At 49.9% G+C, this 21,043-nt stretch overlaps 1 protein-coding gene across 1 annotated transcript in view; it reads left to right on the top strand.

Annotated features, from left to right (window-relative positions):
- Positions 1–78: 78 nt before the first annotated feature.
- Positions 79–21,043, top strand: part of PRR19 (proline rich 19) — a 106,218-nt gene continuing 85,253 nt past the window's right edge. Inside the window, exon 1 of the mRNA XM_077456622.1 lies at positions 79–232. The gene's annotated coding sequence lies outside the window, so the exon portion shown is untranslated. The remainder of the gene's footprint in view (positions 233–21,043) is intronic.

The following is a 21,043-nucleotide window of genomic DNA, read 5'->3' as shown; positions in this document are numbered from 1 at the left end:
CTTCTTAGCGTTATAGTCCAGGCCAGTCAGCACTCGCCAATAGAGGGGACGATACCAATTGTCACTAAAAATGGGGGTGATAGAATCCGGTGGTGGCGTATACCGGTTTAACCGAACATCATGCGATAGAGTTGTCGGTGGTGCCGCCATATTGAAATAGCTGGTCGTTACCGAGTGGCTAGGCAACGTGAATGTGATATGTGGTGTCTGCCAGCTGGGCTCTTCCATTAAGGTGATATATTAGGTGTTAAAGGACATGCAGAGTGCCAGCCTCCCATGCCAATGGGCAATAACATTGTCTTCATGTATCAGAGGTGCTCTGTGTCGTACCAATGAAGAATAACACTAAACAGGTGCAATTCCTCCCATTCTGCATGTGAAGGACTGCATACCTGAAATATGACACTATCAGAGCTCTATGCAGGTTTTTCAATGAGCCAATCATGTTCTCCGCTGTTATTGTTTCTGCAAGCAGCACCAATCTACCTGCATATCGCCTCCTTTGTAATTAAGGGACGTTTTCCATCACATATGGTGCGTTATGTGATGGCGATCCACTGCAAATAATGCCCCAAAAAATGTGCGAATCTGAAAATTTCGAAAGTCTCTTTCATACGGGCGGTGCAGCATTACCGGGCTCAATCAGGAGGCGATACAACGGCTCCTTGCCGTCCCTCAAATGCCCGCTGAAAAGCAATCCAGAATGCAGGTCACTCCACGGCAAGTGTTAAGGCTTGTTCTGATTGGCTGCAGTATGGGAATTGTGCGAAAGCGCAATTTTTCTTGCACTACGCCGAAAACGCTGCCTCCTCCTGATGCTCACAGCGGTCAATCATTTCTAATGGCACCCGCACACATCTGACAAACGCGGACGTGTTTGCAGCCTCCAAAACGCCTGGTACTGTGTGGTTTGTTGCGGCGCAATTTTCTAAATGAAAATTGAAGTTAATGGGAAGCCTAAAACCAAGGCTTGATTTTCGGGGGGCACAGTTCAGGCACCTTCAGTACTGAATGTATGCTATGGCAAGGGGTGCTGGAGGGTCTATTGATACTGGCTGCTGGGGGATCTATTTTTGTATGGGGCTCTGTTGTTGCTAGGTAGGTGTATCGTTGCTAGCGGGGAGATCTATTGTCGTTAGTGGGGATCTATTGTTGCTGGGTAGGTCTATTGTTGATGGCGGGGGGATCTATTGTCACTGGTGGGATCTATTTTTGTGTGGGGGTCTGTTGTTGCTGGGTAGAGAGCCAGAGCATTGTGTGTATAAGGCAGCAGTGTGATCCAGGGGGAGGGGGCAGAGAGCCAGAGAATTGTGTGTATAAGGCAGTAGTGTGGTTGGGGGGGGGTGGAGAAACAGAGCATTGTGTGTATAAGGCAGCAGTGTGATCCAGGGGGAGGGGGGCAGAGAGGCCGAGCATTGTGTGTATAAGGCAGCAGTGTGATCCAGGGGGAGGGGGGCAGATAGGCGGAGCATTGTGTGTATAAGGCAGCAGTGTGATCCAGGGGGAGGGTGCAGAGAGGCAGAGCATTGTGTGTATAAGGCAGCAGTGTGATCCAGGGTGAGGGGGGCAGAGAGGCGGAGCATTGTGTGTATAAGGCAGCAGTGTGATCCAGGGGGAGGGGGGCAGAGAGGCAGAGCATTGTGTGTATAAGGCAGCAGTGTGATCCAGGGGGAGGGGGCAAAGAGACGGAGCATTGTGTGTATAAGGCAGCAGTGTGATCGGGGGGGGGGGGGTGGAGAAACAGAGCATTGTGTGTATAAGGCAGCAGTGTGATCCAGGGGGAGGGAGCAGAGAGCCAGAGAATTGTGTGTATAAGGCAGTAGTGTGATCGGGGGGGGGGTGGAGAAACAGAGCATTGTGTGTATAAGGCAGCAGTGTGATCCAGGGGGAGGGGGCCAGAAAGGCCGAGCATTGTGTGTATAAGGCAGCAGTGTGATCCAGGGGGAGGGGGGGTAGAGAGGCGGAGCATTGTGTGTAAAAGAAAGCAGTGTGATCCAGGGGGAGAGAGGTGGAGAATTGTGTGTATAAGGCAGCAGTGTGATCCAGGGGGAGGGGGGCAGAGAGGCGGAGCATTGTGTGTATAAGGCAGCAGTGTGATCCAGGAGGAGAGAGGTGGAGCATTGTGTGTATAAGGCAGCAGTGTGATCCAGGAGGAGGGGGCAGATAGGCGGAGCATTGTGTGTATAAGGCAGCAGTGTGATCCAGGGGGAGGGGGCAGAGAGGTAGAGCATTGTGTGGATAAGGCAGCAGTGTGATCCAGGGTGAGGGGGGCAGAGAGGCGGAGCATTGTGTGTATAAGGTAGCAGTGTGATCCAGGGGGAGGGGGGCAGAGAGGCAGAGCTTTGTGTGTATAAGGCAGCAGTGTGATCCAGGGGGAGGGGGAGCAGAGAGGCAGAGCATTGTGTGTAAAAGGCAGAAGTATGATCCAAGGGGAGGGGGGCAGAGAGGAGGAGCATTCTGTGTATAAGGCAGCAGTGTGATCCAGGAGGAGAGAGGCCGAGCATTGTGTGTATAAGGCAGCAGTGTTATCCAGGGGCAGGGTGGCAGAGAGGCGGAGCATTGTGTGTATAAGGCAGCAGTGTGATCCAGGGGGAGGGGGGCAGAGAGGCGGAGCATTGTGTGTTAGCAGCAGTGTGATACAGGGGGAGGGTGGCAGAAAGGCGGAGCATTGTGTGTATAAGGCAGCAGTGTGATCCGGGGGAGGGGGGTAGAGACACAGAGCATTGTGTGTATAAGGCAGCAGTGTGATCCAGGAGGAGAGAGGCGGAGCATTGTGTGTATAAGGCAGCAGTGTTATCCAGGGGCAGAGAGGCGGAGCATTGTGTGTATAAGGCAGCAGTGTGATCCAGGGTGAGGGGGGCAGAGAGGCGGAGCATTGTGTGTATAAGGCAGCAGTGTGATCCAGGAGGAGGGGGCAGATAGGCGGAGCATTGTGTGTATAAGGCAGCAGTGTGATCCAGGGGGAGGGGCAGAGAGGCAGAGCATTGTGTGTATAAGACAGCAGTGTGATCCAGGGTGAGGGGGGCAGAGAGGCGGAGCATTGTGTGTATAAGGCAGCAGTGTGATCCAGGGGGAGGGGGGCAGAGAGGCAGAGCTTTGTGTGTATAAGGCAGCAGTGTGATCCAGGGGGAGGGGGCAAAGAGGCGGAGCATTGTGTGTATAAGGCAGCAGTGTGATATAGGGGAGGGGGAGCAGAGAGGCAGAGCATTGTGTGTAAAAGGCAGAAGTATGATCCAAGGGGAGGGGGGCAGAGAGGAGGAGCATTGTGTGTATAAGGCAGCAGTGTGATCCGGGGGAGGGGGGTAGAGAGACAGAGCATTGTGTGTATAAGGCAGCAGTGTGATCCAGGAGGAGAGAGGCGGAGCATTGTATGTATAAGGCAGCAGTGTTATCCAGGGGCAGGGGGGCAGAGAGGCGGAGCATTGTGTGTATAAGGCAGCAGTGTGATCCAGGGGGAGGGGGGCAGAGAGGCGGAGCATTGTGTGTTAGCAGCAGTGTGATACAGGGGGAGGGTGGCAGAAAGGCGGAGCATTGTGTGTATAAGGCAGCAGTGTGATCCAGGGGGAGGGGGCAGAGAGCCAGAGAATTGTGTGTATAAGGCAGTAGTGTGATCGGGGGGGGGGGTGGAGAAACAGAGCATTTTGTGTATAAGGCAGCAGTGTGATCCAGGGGAAGGGGGGCAGAGAGGCCGAGCATTGTGTGTATAAGGCAGCAGTGTGATCCAGGGGGAGGGGGGGTTGAGAGGCGGAGCATTGTGTGTATAAGGCAGCAGTGTGATCCAGGAGGAGAGAGGTGGAGCATTGTGTGTGTAAGGCAGCAGTGTGATCCAGGAGTCGGGGGCAGATAGGCGGAGCATTGTGTGTATAAGGCAGCAGTGTGATCAAGGGGGAGGGGGCAGAGAGGCAGAGCATTGTGTGTATAAGGCAGCAGTGTGATCCAGGGTGAGGGGGGCAGAGAGGCGGAGCATTGTGTGTATAAGGTAGCAGTGTGATCCAGGGGGAGGGGGGCAGAGAGGCAGAGCTTTGTATGTATATTATTAGTATAAAATATATAATGGGGGGGTATTATTAGTATAAACACAGTATATAATGGGGGGTATTAGTACACAGTATATAATGGGGGGGTATTATTAGTATAAACACAGTATATAATGGGGGGGTATTATTAGTATAAAATATATAATGGGGGGGTATTATTAGTATAACTATAAAATATATAATGGGGGGTATTATTAGTACACAGTATATAATGGGGGGGTATTATTAGTATAAACACAGTATATAATGTATATTATTAGTACCCATTATATTATTATTATGGGGGGTATTATTAGTATAAAATATATACCGTAATGGGTACTAATAATATACATTATATACTGTGTTTATACTAATAATACCCCCCCATTATAATACCCCCCCATTATTATAATGGGGGGGTATTATTAGTATAAACACAGTATATAATGTATATTATTAGTACACAGTATATAATGGGGGGGTATTATTAGTATAAACACAGTATATAATGGGGGGTATTATTAGTATAAAATATATAATGGGGGGGTATTATTAGTATAAAATATATAATGGGGGGTATTATTAGTACACAGTATATAATGGGGGGGTATTATTAGTATAAACACAATATATGATGTATATTATTAGTATAAAATATATAATGGGGGGGTATTATTAGTATAAACACAGTATATAATGGGGGGTATTAGTACACAGTATATAATGGGGGGGTATTATTAGTATAAACACAGTATATAATGGGGGGTATTATTAGTATAAAATATATAATGGGGGGTATTATTAGTATAACTATAAAATATATAATGGGGGGTATTATTAGTACACAGTATATAATGGGGGGGTATTATTAGTATAAACACAGTATATAATGTATATTATTAGTACCCATTATATATTTTATACTAATAATACCCCCCACAGTATATAATGGGGGGGTATTATTAGTATAAACACAGTATATAATGGGGGGTATTAGTACACAGTATATAATGGGGGGTATTATTAGTATAAACACAGTATATAATGGGGGGTATTATTAGTATAAAATATATAATGGGGGGGTATTATTAGTATAAAATATATAATGGGGGGTATTATTAGTACACAGTATATAACGGGGGGGTATTATTAGTATAAACACAGTATATAATGTATATTATTAGTACACAGTATATAATGGGGGGGTATTATTAGTATAAACACAGTATATAATGGGGGGTATTATTAGTATAAAATATATAATGGGGGGTATTATTAGTATAAACACAGTATATAATGGGGGGGGTATTAGTACACAGTATGTAATGGGGGGGTATTATTAGTATAAACACAGTATATAATGGGGGGTATCATTAGTATAAAATATATAATGGGGGGCTATTATTAGTATAAAATATATAATGGGGGGTATTATTAGTACACAGTATATAATGGGGGGGTATTATTAGTATAAACACAGTATATAATGTATATTATTAGTACCCATTATATATTTTATACTAATAATACCCCCCATTATATACTGTGTTTATACTAATAATACCCCCCCATTATATACTGTGTACAATAATACCCCCCATTATATATTTTATACTAATAATACCCCCATTATGCCAATTCCGAGCTAGCTCTTATCATCCAACATCGGTATCTGAATGGACAGATACTCCATAATTTCTTGGAAAGCCTCTGCAGAAGAATGGACCATGTTATAGAACAAAGGGGCTCTACAGTTCCTTGAAAAAGTATTTATACCACTTGAAATTTTCATGTTGCAACCAGAAACGTAAATGTATTTTTATTTTATTGGGATTTGATGTGATAGACCAATACAAAGTGGCAAAAAATTGTGAAGTGGAAGGAAAATGATAAATGGTTTTCAAAAGGTTTTACAAATAAATATCTTGTCTATGAGTGCATTTGTATTCAGCCCCCCGAGTCAATACTTTGTAGAATCACCTATATTTATTTCAGGTACTTGTATAGCGCCGTCAATTTGTACAGTGCTTTACATATACATTGGGCATTCACATCACCACCCTCTTTTGCTGCAGTTACAGCTGCAAGTCTTTTGGGGATGTCTCTACCAGCTTGGCATATCTAGAGAGTGTAATTTTTTCCCACTCTTCTTTGCAAAAATAGCTCAAGCTAACCAGCTGTCAGATTGGATGGAGAGCGTCTATGAACAGCAATTTTCAAGACTTGGCACAGAATCTCAATTGGATTTAGGTCTGGACTTTGACTGGACCATTCTAACACATGAATATGCTTTGATCTAAACCACTCCATTGTAGCTCTGGCTGTATGTTTAGGGTCATTCTCCTGATGGAAGGTGAACCTCCGCCCCAGTCTCAAATCTTTTGCAGACTCTAAGGCCACGTACACACGGGCGGACTGTTCGCCCAACTTTGTTCGTCAAACAGTTTCGGCAAACAGTCCGCTCAAAATTAGCATGGACGGACATGGCCACACACGGCACTTTTTGAGCGGACTGTTTCAGCGAACTGTTTGCCAAACAGTTCGCTCAACTTTTGAAATGAACGGACTCGCCCACGTAAGGCGGAGGCAAGTCCGCCCATTTCGAGCGCGTGTACAGGTAGGCGGGGCCCGCGAAGGAGACGTCGCGGGCTCCGCCGCCTGGAATGGACTTAAAGGGGAACCCCAACACCGAAAAAAATCGGCGTGGGGGTCCCCCCAAGTCCACAACAGACCCTTGTCCGAGCACGCTACCCGGCCGGCCAGGAAAGGGGGGTGAGCGAGCGCGCCCCCCCTCCTGAGCCGTACCAGGCCGCGTGCCCTCAACATGGGGGGTGCCTTGGGGAAGGGGGGGCCGCACGGCCCCCCCACCCCAAAGCACCTTGTCCCCATGTTGATGAGGACAAGGGCCTCTTCCCGACAACCCTGGCCGTTGGTTGTCGGGGTCTGCGGGCGGGGGGCTTATCGGAATCCGGGAGCCCCCTTTAAGACCCCCGGATACCGGCCCCCCACCCTATGTGAATGAGTATGGGGTACAATGTACCCCTACCCATTCACCTGTAAAATAAAAGTACCCAAAAAAAAAAACACAACACACGAGAAAAAATATTTTATTGCACAGCTCCGGGGGTCTTCCGTCTTCGGGGGTCTTCTCCAAGAGATGTTGACACGTCGCTCTCTCCGGCCGGAATGCCAGAGCCGCGCTGTGCGGTCACTTATATAGTGACAATGGGGCGGTGTCACATGGTATATGTCACATGGGTTGGTCACATGGTGACCCCGCCCCCTTACGATGTCATAGTCCCCATGTGACATCAACCCATGTGACCAACCCATGTGACATATACCATGTGACACCGCCCCATTGTCACTATATAAGTGGCAGCGCAGGGCGGCTCTGGCATTCCGGCCGGAGAGAGCGTCGTGTCAACATCTCCTGGAGAAGAAGAAGAAGAAGAACAAGAACGGAAGGCGGCGACGGCGACAGCGGCGACAGAAGACCGGGCCACCGCCTGTAAAAGAGCTACAAGAAGGCGCGGTGGCCCGGCAGAAGAACCGAAGGCGGCGACAGAAGAACGGAAGGCAGCGGCGACAGAAGACCGGGCCACCGCCTGCAAAAGAGCTACAAGAAGGCGCGGTGGCCCGGCAGAAGAACCGAAGAGGGGGACAAGACCCCCGAAGTCGGGAGAAGAGGCCGGCGGCGGGGAGGAAGAAAGCCGGACTCCTCCGCTAGTAAAAGAGCTACAAGAAGATAGCGGAGGAGTCCGGCGAGAAGACCCCCGAAGACGGAAGACCCCCGGAGCTGTGCAATAAAATATTTTTTCTCGTGTGTTGTGTTTTTTTTTTTTGGTTATTTTTATTTTACAGGTGAATGGGTAGGGGTACATTGTACCCCATACTCATTCACATAGGGTGGGGGGCCGGTATCCGGGGGCCCCCTTCTTAAAGGGGGCTCCCGGATTCCGATAAGCCCCCCGCCCGCAGACCCCGACAACCAACGGCCAGGGTTGTCGGGAAGAGGCCCTTGTCCTCATCAACATGGGGACAAGGTGCTTTGGGGTGGGGGGGCCGCGCGCCCCCCCCTTCCCCAAGGCACCCCCCATGTTGAGGGCACGCGGCCTGGTACGGCTCAGGAGGGGGGGCGCGCTCGCTCGCCCCCCTTTCCTGGCCGGCCGGGTAGCGTGCTCGGACAAGGGTCTGTTGTGGACTTGGGGGGACCCCCACGCCGATTTTTTTCGGCGTTGGGGTTCCCCTTTAAGTCCATTCCAGGCGGCGGAGCCCGCGACGTCTCCGTCGTGGGCCCCGCCTACCTTCACACGCGCTCGAAATGGGCGGACTTTCCTCCGAGCGGGAACAGTTTGCTCATTTCGAAAGTGGCCTACACACGGGCGGACTGTTCGCTCAAACAAGGTTTCAGCGGACAGTTTTTCGGAATTTCCGAAAGACTTTGTCCGTCCAACTGTCCGCTGAAACTGTCCGCTGAAAGCCCACACACGAGCGGACTGTCCGCCCAAACACTGTTCAGCGGACAAGGTTGGGCGAACAGTCCGCCCGTGTGTACGCGGCCTAACAGGTTTTCTTCTAAGATTGCCCTGTATTCGGCTACATCCATCTTCCCATCAACTCTGACCAGCTTCAACATCCCTGCTGAAGAAAAGCAACCCCACTGGGCGTCATTTGGACATGGCTGAGTGAAGCTGCTTTTTCTTTGAGCTCCCGGCCTCAACCCTCACATCTCGGTAAAACACAAATTAAACCGGTATGCACTCAGCCAAAAAGATCAGGACTAGAGCAACAACAGGGGGGTCCCCCTCCAGCAAGACCCCAGGCAAAATCCACCACTATTTCAAGCATCTACAGGTGATCTCCCCCGGAGCCAGAATGGCGGCGCCACAAATCCCCACACGCGTAGCTATACAGAGGGCCCAAATCCAAGACGCCCACTCTCCATTACATAATACCCCCACCTCCTCTGAACGATCCCCAACTACTCCACAGAACCTTCAGCCGGACACGATGCCCTCTCCCCAACCGCCCGATAACTACATACTGGACCAGGACATTAGGGCATTATTGGAAGCCCTCCTCACCCGGTTGGATATTGAGGCCCTCATTCTCCGTCTGGAAGAAACACACAGACAAGACATACAGGAGGTGGGAGGAGAGGTCTCTAATCTGGCAGAATGGGTGTCAATGGGAGAGGAATCGGTCACATCATTAGAGGGACGGATGACAGCACTGGAGCAATCCCGAGACCAGCACCATGACACCGCCATAGAGCTTCAGCTCCACCTGGAGGACATCGAGGACCGGAGCCACAGGGAACCGACTCAGAGAACATCCGGGAGACAGTGAGAGAAATCTTCCAGACCTTACTGGATGACCCGGAGGCCGAGGTCGCATTGGACAGGGTACACAGAGCCCTGGGCCCCAGATCAGAAGACCCGAGCAGGCCCCGCTATGTAGTATGCAGACTCCATCCTTACACCCAGAAGGAGAATATCCTATGATGAGCCTGGGAGCACGGAGACATAGCAGCAGAGGGCTCACAAATCTTCCAAATCCTTCCAGACCTGTCCAGGGCAACTCTGAAATGGAGGGCTCTCCTGAGACCCCTCCTCAACTTGGCCAGGTGAAAGGGGGTCAAGTCCTGCTGGGGATATCCTCTGTTAGTGACATTCATCAAAGACACAAATGCTTTTACTCTGCAGACCTCCCGGCTCTCTTCCGCTTCCTAGAAACAGACCCGATGCCGGTACTGGACTGGCTTCAGATCCTTCTGCGTCCAACCGGCAGATCAGGCATATCCACGTTTCGCAGACCTTTGCCTCTCCACCAGCAGAGGAGCAGACGGAGACACCGGTCCATCTCAAAATTTCGAAGGTCTCTTTCATACGGGCGGTGCAGCATTACCGGGCTCAATCAGGAGGCGATACAACGGCTCCTTGCCGTCCCTCAAATGCCCGCTGAAAAGCAATCCAGAATGCAGGTCACTCCACGGCAAGTGTTAAGGCTTGTTCTGATTGGCTGCGGTATGGGAATTGTGCGAAAGCGCAATTTTTCTTGCACCACGCCGAAAACGTTGCCTCCTCCTGATGCTCACAGCGGTCAATCATTTCTAATGGCACCCGCACACATCTGGCAAACGCGGACGTGTTTGCAGCCTCCAAAACGCCTGGTACTGTGTGGTTTGTTGCGGCGCAATTTTCTAAATGAAAATTGAAGTTAATGGGAAGCCTAAAACCAAGGCTTGATTTTCGGGGGGGGGGGCACAGTTCAGGCACCTTCAGTACTGAATGTATGCTATGGCAAGGGGTGCTGAAGGGTCTATTGATACTGGCTGCTGGGGGATCTATTTTTGTATGGGGCTCTGTTGTTGCTAGGTAGGTGTATCGTTGCTAGCGGGGAGATCTATTGTCGTTAGTGGGGATCTATTGTTGCTGGGTAGGTCTATTGTTGATGGCGGGGGATCTATTGTCACTGGTGGGATCTATTTTTGTGTGGGGGTCTGTTGTTGCTGGGTAGAGAGCCAGAGCATTGTGTGTATAAGACAGCGGTGTGATCCAGGGGGAGGGGGCAGAGAGCCAGAGAATTGTGTGTATAAGGCAGTAGTGTGGTCGGGGGGGGTGGAGAAACAGAGCATTGTGTGTATAAGGCAGCAGTGTGATCCAGGGGAAGGGGGGCAGAGAGGCGGAGCATTGTATGTATAAGGCAGCAGTGTTATCCAGGGGCAGGGGGGCAGAGAGGCGGAGCATTGTGTGTATAAGGCAGCAGTGTGATCCAGGGGGAGGGGGGCAGAGAGGCGGAGCATTGTGTGTTAGCAGCAGTGTGATACAGGGGGAGGGTGGCAGCAAGGTGGAGCATTGTGTGTATAAGGCAGCAGTGTGATCCAGGAGGAGAGAGGCCGAGCATTGTGTGTATAAGGCAGCAGTGTTATCCAGGGGCAGGGGGGCAGAGAGGCGGAGCATTGTGTGTATAAGGCAGCAGTGTGATCCAGGGGGAGGGGGGCAGAGAGGCGGAGCATTGTGTGTTAGCAGCAGTGTGATACAGGGGGAGGGTGGCAGAAAGGCGGAGCATTGTGTGTATAAGGCAGCAGTGTGATCCGGGGGAGGGGGGTAGAGAGACAGAGCATTGTGTGTATAAGGCAGCAGTGTGATCCAGGAGGAGAGAGGCGGAGCATTGTGTGTATAAGGCAGCAGTGTTATCCGGGGGCAGAGAGGCGGAGCATTGTGTGTATAAGGCAGCAGTGTGATCCAGGGGGAGGGGGGCAGAGAGGCGGAGCATTGTGTGTTAGCAGCAGTGTGATACAGGGGGAGGGTGGCAGAAAGGCGGAGCATTGTGTGTATAAGGCAGCAGTGTGATCCAGGGGGAGGGGGGCAGAGAGGCGGAGCATTGTGTGTATAAGGCAGCAGTGTGATCCAGGGGGAGGGGGGGTAGAGAGGCGGAGCATTGTGTGTAAAAGAAAGCAGTGTGATCCAGGGGGAGAGAGGCGGAGAATTGTGTGTATAAGGCAGCAGTGTGATCCAGGGGGAGGGGGGCAGAGAGGCGGAGCATTGTGTGTATAAGGCAGCAGTGTGATCCAGGAGGAGAGAGGTGGAGCATTGTGTGTGTAAGGCAGCAGTGTGATCCAGGGGGAGGGTGCAGAGAGGCAGAGCATTGTGTGTATAAGGCAGCAGTGTGATCCAGGGTGAGGGGGGCAGAGAGGCGGAGCATTGTGTGTATAAGGCAGCAGTGTGATCCAGGGGGAGGGGGGCAGATAGGCGGAGCATTGTGTGTATAAGGCAGCAGTGTGATCCAGGGGGAAGGTGCAGAGAGGCAGAGCATTGTGTGTATAAGGCAGCAGTGTGATCCAGGGTGAGGGGGGCAGAGAGGCGGAGCATTGTGTGTATAAGGCAGCAGTGTGATCCAGGGTGAGGGGGGCAGAGAGGCAGAGCTTTGTGTGTATAAGGCAGCAGTGTGATCCAGGGGGAGGGGGCAAAGAGACGGAGCATTGTGTGTATAAGGCAGCAGTGTGATCGGGGGGGGGGGGGGTGGAGAAACAGAGCATTGTGTGTATAAGGCAGCAGTGTGATCCAGGGGGAGGGAGCAGAGAGCCAGAGAATTGTGTGTATAAGGCAGTAGTGTGATCGGGGGGGGGGGTGGAGAAACAGAGCATTGTGTGTATAAGGCAGCAGTGTGATCCAGGGGGAGGGGGCCAGAAAGGCCGAGCATTGTGTGTATAAGGCAGCAGTGTGATCCAGGGGGAGGGGGGGTAGAGAGGCGGAGCATTGTGTGTAAAAGAAAGCAGTGTGATCCAGGGGGAGAGAGGTGGAGAATTGTGTGTATAAGGCAGCAGTGTGATCCAGGGGGAGGGGGGCAGAGAGGCGGAGCATTGTGTGTATAAGGCAGCAGTGTGATCCAGGAGGAGAGAGGTGGAGCATTGTGTGTGTAAGGCAGCAGTGTGATCCAGGAGGAGGGGGCAGATAGGCGGAGCATTGTGTGTATAAGGCAGCAGTGTGATCCAGGGGGAGGGGGCAGAGAGGTAGAGCATTGTGTGGATAAGGCAGCAGTGTGATCCAGGGTGAGGGGGGCAGAGAGGCGGAGCATTGTGTGTATAAGGTAGCAGTGTGATCCAGGGGGAGGGGGGCAGAGAGGCAGAGCTTTGTGTGTATAAGGCAGCAGTGTGATCCAGGGGGAGGGGGAGCAGAGAGGCAGAGCATTGTGTGTAAAAGGCAGAAGTATGATCCAAGGGGAGGGGGGCAGAGAGGAGGAGCATTGTGTGTATAAGGCAGCAGTGTGATCCAGGAGGAGAGAGGCCGAGCATTGTGTGTATAAGGCAGCAGTGTTATCCAGGGGCAGGGTGGCAGAGAGGCGGAGCATTGTGTGTATATGGCAGCAGTGTGATCCAGGGGGAGGGGGGCAGAGAGGCGGAGCATTGTGTGTTAGCAGCAGTGTGATACAGGGGGAGGGTGGCAGAAAGGCGGAGCATTGTGTGTATAAGGCAGCAGTGTGATCCGGGGGAGGGGGGTAGAGAGACAGAGCATTGTGTGTATAAGGCAGCAGTGTGATCCAGGAGGAGAGAGGCGGAGCATTGTGTGTATAAGGCAGCAGTGTTATCCAGGGTCAGGGGGGCAGAGAGGCGGAGCATTGTGTGTATAAGGCAGCAGTGTGATCCAGGGTGAGGGGGGCAGAGAGGCGGAGCATTGTGTGTATAAGGCAGCAGTGTGATCCAGGAGGAGGGGGCAGATAGGCGGAGCATTGTGTGTATAAGGCAGCAGTGTGATCCAGGGGGAGGGGCAGAGAGGCAGAGCATTGTGTGTATAAGACAGCAGTGTGATCCAGGGTGAGGGGGGCAGAGATTCGGAGCATTGTGTGTATAAGGCAGCAGTGTGATCCAGGGGGAGGGGGGCAGAGAGGCAGAGCTTTGTGTGTATAAGGCAGCAGTGTGATCCAGGGGGAGGGGGCAAAGAGGCGGAGCATTGTGTGTATAAGGCAGCAGTGTGATATAGGGGAGAGGGAGCAGAGAGGCAGAGCATTGTGTGTAAAAGGCAGAAGTATGATCCAAGGGGAGGGGGGCAGAGAGGAGGAGCATTGTGTGTATAAGGCAGCAGTGTGATCCGGGGGAGGGGGGTAGAGAGACAGAGCATTGTGTGTATAAGGCAGCAGTGTGATCCAGGAGGAGAGAGGCGGAGCATTGTATGTATAAGGCAGCAGTGTTATCCAGGGGCAGGGGGGCAGAGAGGCGGAGCATTGTGTGTATAAGGCAGCAGTGTGATCCAGGGGGAGGGGGGCAGAGAGGCGGAGCATTGTGTGTTAGCAGCAGTGTGATACAGGGGGAGGGTGGCAGAAAGGCGGAGCATTGTGTGTATAAGGCAGCAGTGTGATCCAGGGGGAGGGGGCAGAGAGCCAGAGAATTGTGTGTATAAGGCAGTAGTGTGATCGGGGGGGGGGTGGAGAAACAGAGCATTTTGTGTATAAGGCAGCAGTGTGATCCAGGGGGAGGGGGGCAGAGAGGCCGAGCATTGTGTGTATAAGGCAGCAGTGTGATCCAGGGGGAGGGGGGGTTGAGAGGCGGAGCATTGTGTGTATAAGGCAGCAGTGTGATCCAGGAGGAGAGAGGTGGAGCATTGTGTGTGTAAGGCAGCAGTGTGATCCAGGAGTCGGGGGCAGATAGGCGGAGCATTGTGTGTATAAGGCAGCAGTGTGATCAAGGGGGAGGGGGCAGAGAGGCAGAGCATTGTGTGTATAAGGCAGCAGTGTGATCCAGGGTGAGGGGGGCAGAGAGGCGGAGCATTGTGTGTATAAGGTAGCAGTGTGATCCAGGGGGAGGGGGGCAGAGAGGCAGAGCTTTGTATGTATATTATTAGTATAAAATATATAATGGGGGGGTATTATTAGTATAAACACAGTATATAATGGGGGGTATTAGTACACAGTATATAATGGGGGGGGTATTATTAGTATAAACACAGTATATAATGGGGGGGTATTATTAGTATAAAATATATAATGGGGGGGTATTATTAGTATAACTATAAAATATATAATGGGGGGTATTATTAGTACACAGTATATAATGGGGGGGTATTATTAGTATAAACACAGTATATAATGTATATTATTAGTACCCATTATATTATTATTATGGGGGGTATTATTAGTATAAAATATATAATGGGTACTAATAATATACATTATATACTGTGTTTATACTAATAATACCCCCCCATTATATACTGTGTACTAATAATACCCCCCATTATATATTTTATAGTTATACTAATAATACCCCCCCATTATATATTTTATACTAATAATACCCCCCCATTATATATTTTATACTAATAATATACATTATATACTGTGTTTATACTAATAATACCCCCCCATTATATACTGTGTACTAATAATACCCCCCATTATATATTTTATACTAATAATACCCCCCCATTATATATTTTATACTAATACCCCCCATTATAATTCCCATACGACTGTATAAGGCAGCAGTGTGATCCAGGGTGAGGGGGGCAGAGAGGCGGAGCATTGTGTGTATAAGGCAGCAGTGTGATCCAGGGGGAGGGGGGCAGAGAGGCAGAGCTTTGTGTGTATAAGGCAGCAGTGTGATCCAGGGGGAGGGGGCAAAGAGGCGGAGCATTGTGTGTATAAGGCAGCAGTGTGATATAGGGGAGGGGGAGCAGAGAGGCAGAGCATTGTGTGTAAAAGGCAGAAGTATGATCCAAGGGGAGGGGGGCAGAGAGGAGGAGCATTGTGTGTATAAGGCAGCAGTGTGATCCGGGGGAGGGGGGTAGAGAGACAGAGCATTGTGTGTATAAGGCAGCAGTGTGATCCGGGGGAGGGGGGTAGAGAGACAGAGCATTGTGTGTATAAGGCAGCAGTGTGATCCAGGAGGAGAGAGGCGGAGCATTGTGTGTATAAGGCAGCAGTGTTATCCAGGGGCAGGGGGGCAGAGAGGCGGAGCATTGTGTGTATAAGGCAGCAGTGTGATCCAGGGGGAGGGGGGCAGAGAGACGGAGCATTGTGTGTTAGCAGCAGTGTGATACAGGGGGAGGGTGGCAGAAAGGCAGAGCATTGTGTGTATAAGGCAGCAGTGTGATCCAGGGGGAGGGGGCAGAGAGGCGGAGCACTTAGAGGTGGCACTGATGGGTGGCACTAAAGGGCATTGATAGGTGGCACTGAAGGGCACTAATAGGTGGCACTGATGGGTGGCAGTGATGGGCACTGATGAGTTTCAGTGATGGGCACTGGTAGGGGACACTGAGGAAGCACTGATTAGCCCCACTGGTGGGCATTGATAGGTGGCACTTGTGGGCACTGATTGCTGGCACTTACGTACTCAGGGCCCTGATTCGTGGCACTGTGGGCACTGATTTATGGCACTAGCTGGCGGTACTGGTGGGCACATATGAGGCTTTAGGACCAATGTATCTTCAAACAGAAGCTGATGATCGGCTTTTTTTTCTCCTCATGCTGTCAGCGTGAGAAGAAAATAAAAACGATTACCGATCTGGTTACATCACATGATCAGCTGTCATTGGCTGACGGCTGGTCACATGGTAAGGGGCTGGGATCGACCCCTTACTCGGAACTGTGATTACCTGAGTCTCATTAACTCAGGTAATCACAGCGTGTGCGCTCTTCAGAGGGGCGTGGCGAGCCTGCAAAGGGGAGGACGTCAATAGACGAACTCCCGGCAAAGCAGATGCATGCTGTAGCCGTCATTCGGCTATAGCGCAGATCTGAAGCAGTTAACACTTAGACCTACATATTGCCCAAATTGGGGCGTCTGGCCTTTACACATCCCAGTCCAAAGCTGGGTACACACTATCAGATTATCGGACAAATTATCCTTCATTTTTTGTTGCATGCTAGTCTCATATCAAAAGTGAAGAGGTTACTCAACATACGAAAATTCCCATACGACTGAATTCAACTTCAGAAATGATGTAACGTGTTAAATTGTTTTGTATGTTTTTTTTTGGGTTTCTGAGCATGCGTAGTCTCGCTCTTACGATTTTTTTTGGACAAAAAACGTACTACTTAACCACTTCCCAACCGGCCAATGCACATATACGGCCGGGTGGGAGCCGTCTACTTCTGATAGGACGTTCAGGAACGTCCTTCAGAAGGAGCGGGATGGCGCACGCTCGTGCCCACGCAGCGGCGCGATCCCGATATGCTCGTGGGGGGGTATTATTAGTATAAACACAGTATATAATGGGGGGTATTAGTATAAAATATATAATGGGGGGGTATTATTAGTATAAAATATATAATGGGGGGTATTATTAGTACACAGTATATAATGGGGGGGTATTATTAGTATAAACACAGTATATAATATATATTATTAGTATAAAATATATAATGGGGGGGTATTATTAGTATAAACACAGTATATAATGTATATTATTAGTACACAGTATATAATGGGGGGGTATTATTAGTATAAACACAGTATATAATGGGGGGTATTATTAGTATAAAATATATAATGGGGGGGTATTATTAGTATAAAATATATAATGGGGGGTATTATTAGTACACAGTATATAATGGGGGGGTATTATTAGTATAAACACAGTATATGATGTATATTATTAGTATAAAATATATAATGGGGGGGTATTATTAGTATAAACACAGTATATAATGGGGGGTATTAGTACACAGTATATAATGGGGGGGTATTATTAGTATAAACACAGTATATAATGGGGGGTATTATTAGTATAAAATATATAATGGGGGGGTATTATTAGTATAACTATAAAATATATAATGGGGGGTATTATTAGTACACAGTATATAATGGGGGGGTATTATTAGTATAAACACAGTATATAATGTATATTATTAGTACCCATTATATATTTTATACTAATAATACCCCCCACAGTATATAATGGGGGGGGTATTATTAGTATAAACACAGTATATAATGGGGGGTATTAGTACACAGTATATAATGGGGGGGTATTATTAGTATAAACACAGTATATAATGGGGGGTATTATTAGTATAAAATATATAATGGGGGGGTATTATTAGTATAAAATATATAATGGGGGGTATTATTAGTACACAGTATATAATGGGGGGGTATTATTAGTATAAACACAGTATATAATGTATATTATTAGTACACAGTATATAATGGGGGGGTATTATTAGTATAAACACAGTATATAATGGGGGGTATTATTAGTATAAAATATATAATGGGGGGGTATTATTAGTATAAACACAGTATATAATGGGGGGGGTATTAGTACACAGTATATAATGGGGGGGTATTATTAGTATAAACACAGTATATAATGGGGGGTATCATTAGTATAAAATATATAATGGGGGGGTATTATTAGTATAAAATATATAATGGGGGGTATTATTAGTACACAGTATATAATGGGGGGGTATTACTTAAACCTTGTTTAAGCGAACAGTCCGCCCGTGTGTAGGCCACTTTCGAAATGAGCAAACTGTTCCCGCTCGGAGGAAAGTCCGCCCATTTCGAGCGCGTGTGAAGGTAGGCGGGGCCCACGACGGAGACGTCGCGGGCTCCGCCGCCTGGAATGGACTTAAAGGGGAACCCCAACGCCGAAAAAAATCGGCGTGGGGGTCCCCCCAAGTCCACAACAGAACCCTTGTCCGAGCACGCTACCCGGCCGGCCAGGAAAGGGGGGCGAGCGAGCGCGCCCCCCCCTCCTGAGCCGTACCAGGCCGCGTGCCCTCAACATGGGGGGTGCCTTGGGGAAGGGGGGGCGCGCGGCCCCCCCACCCCAAAGCACCTTGTCCCCATGTTGATGAGGACAAGGGCCTCTTCCCGACAACCCTGGCCGTTGGTTGTCGGGGTCTGCGGGCGGGGGGCTTATCGGAATCCGGGAGCCCCCTTTAAGAAGGGGGCCCCCGGATACCGGCCCCCCACCCTATGTGAATGAGTATGGGGTACAATGTACCCCTACCCATTCACCTGTAAAATAAAAGTACCCCAAAAAAAAAACACAACACACGAGAAAAAATATTTTATTGCACAGCTCCGGGGGTCTTCCGTCTTCGGGGGTCTTCTCGCCGGACTCCTCCGCTCTTTTGCAGGCGGTGGCCCGGTCTTCTGTCGCCGCTGCCTTCCGTTCTTCTGTCGCCGCCTTCGGTTCTTCTGCCGGGCCACCGCGCCTTCTTGTAGCTCTTTTACAGGCGGTGGCCCGGTCTTCTGTCGCCGCTGTCGCCGTCGCCGCCTTCCGTTCTTGTTCTTCTTCTTGTTCTTCTTCTCCAGGAGATGTTGACACGACGCTCTCTCCGGCCGGAATGCCAGAGCCGCCCTGCGCTGCCACTTATATAGTGACAATGGGGCGGTGTCACATGGTATATGTCACATGGGTTGGTCACATGGGTTGATGTCACATGGGGACTATGACTTTGTAAGGGGGCGGGGTCACCATGTGACCAACCCATGTGACATATACCATGTGACACCGCCCCATTGTCACTATATAAGTGACCGCACAGCGCGGCTCTGGCATTCCGGCCGGAGAGAGCGACGTGTCAACATCTCTTGGAGAAGAAGAAGAACAAGAAGAAGAACAAGAACGGAAGGCGGCGACGGCGACAGCGGCGACAGAAGACCGGGCCACCGCCTGTAAAAGAGCTACAAGAAGGCGCAGTGGCCCGGCAGAAGAACCGAAGGCGGCGACAGAAGAACGGAAGGCAGCGGCGACAGAAGACCGGGCCACCGCCTGCAAAAGAGCTACAAGAAGGCGCGGTGGCCCGGCAGAAGAACCGAAGAGGGGGACAAGACCCCCGAAGTCGGGAGAAGAGGCCGGCGGCGGGGAGGAAGAAAGCCGGACTCCTCCGCTAGTAAAAGAGCTACAAGAAGATAGCGGAGGAGTCCGGCGAGAAGACCCCCGAAGACGGAAGACCCCCGGAGCTGTGCAATAAAATATTTTTTCTCGTGTGTTGTGTTTTTTTTTTTGGGTACTTTTATTTTACAGGTGAATGGGTAGGGGTACATTGTACCCCATACTCATTCACATAGGGTGGGGGGCCGGTATCCGGGGGCCCCCTTCTTAAAGGGGGCTCCCGGATTCCGATAAGCCCCCCGCCTGCAGACCCCGACAACCAACGGCCAGGGTTGTCGGGAAGAGGCCCTTGTCCTCATCAACATGGGGACAAGGTGCTTTGGGGTGGGGGGGCCGCGCGGCCCCCCCTTCCCCAAGGCACCCCCCATGTTGAGGGCACGCGGCCTGGTACGGCTCAGGAGGGGGGGCGCACTCGCTCGCCCCCCTTTCCTGGCCGGCCGGGTAGCGTGCTCGGACAAGGGTCTGTTGTGGACTTGGGGGGACCCCCACGCCGATTTTTTTCGGTGTTGGGGTTCCCCTTTAAGTCCATTCCAGGCGGCGGAGCCCGCGACGTCTCCTTCGCGGGCCCCGCCTACCTGTACACGCGCTCGAAATGGGCGGACTTGCCTCCGCCTTACGTGGGCGAGTCCGTTCATTTCAAAAGTTGAGCGAACTGTTTGGCAAACAGTTCGCTGAAACAGTCCGCTCAAAAAGTGCCGTGTGTGGCCATGTCCGTCCATGCTAATTTTGAGCGGACTGTTTGCCGAAACTGTTTGACGAACAAAGTTGGGCGAACAGTCCGCCCGTGTGTACGCGGCCTTAGAGTCTGCAAAAGATTTGAGACTGGGGCGGAGGTTCACCTTCCATCAGGAGAATGACCCTAAACATACAGCCAGAGCTACAATGGAGTGGTTTAGATCAAAGCATATTCATGTGTTAGAATGGTCCAGTCAAAGTCCAGACCTAAATCCAATTGAGATTCTGTGCCAAGTCTTGAAAATTGCTGTTCATAGACGCTCTCCATCCAATCTGACAGCTGGTTAGCTTGAGCTATTTTTGCAAAGAAGAGTGGGAAAAAATTACACTCTCTAGATATGCCAAGCTGATAGAGACATCCCCAAAAGACTTGCAGCTGTAACTGCAGCAAAAGAGGGTGGTGATGTGAATGCCCAATGTATATGTAAAGCACTGTACAAATTGACGGCGCTATACAAGTACCTGAAATAAATATAGGTGATTCTACAAAGTATTGACTCGGGGGGCTGAATACAAATGCACTCATAGACAAGATATTTATTTGTAAAACCTTTTGAAAACCATTTATCATTTTCCTTCCACTTCACAATTTTTTGCCACTTTGTATTGGTCTATCACATCAAATCCCAATAAAATAAAAATACATTTACGTTTCTGGTTGCAACATGAAAATTTCAAGTGGTATAAATACTTTTTGAAGGAACTGTAGAGCCCCTTTGTTCTATTATTAGTATAAAATATATAATGGGGGGGGGGTATTATTAGTATAAAATATATAATGGGGGGTATTATTAGTACACAGTATATAATGGGGGGGTATTATTAGTATAAACACAGTATATAATGTATATTATTAGTATAAAATATATAATGGGGGGGTATTATTAGTATAAACACAGTATATAATGGGGGGTATTAGTACACAGTATATAA

Source organism: Lithobates pipiens, unplaced genomic scaffold, assembly GCF_037356315.1.
Source record: "Lithobates pipiens isolate NorthernLeopardFrog02 unplaced genomic scaffold, aLitPip1_a1.2 Scaffold_27, whole genome shotgun sequence".
NCBI classification, from domain to species: Eukaryota; Metazoa; Chordata; class Amphibia; order Anura; family Ranidae; genus Lithobates; species Lithobates pipiens.
The sequence above is the reverse complement of the archived record's forward strand: the minus strand, read 5'-3'. Positions and strand labels throughout refer to the sequence as shown.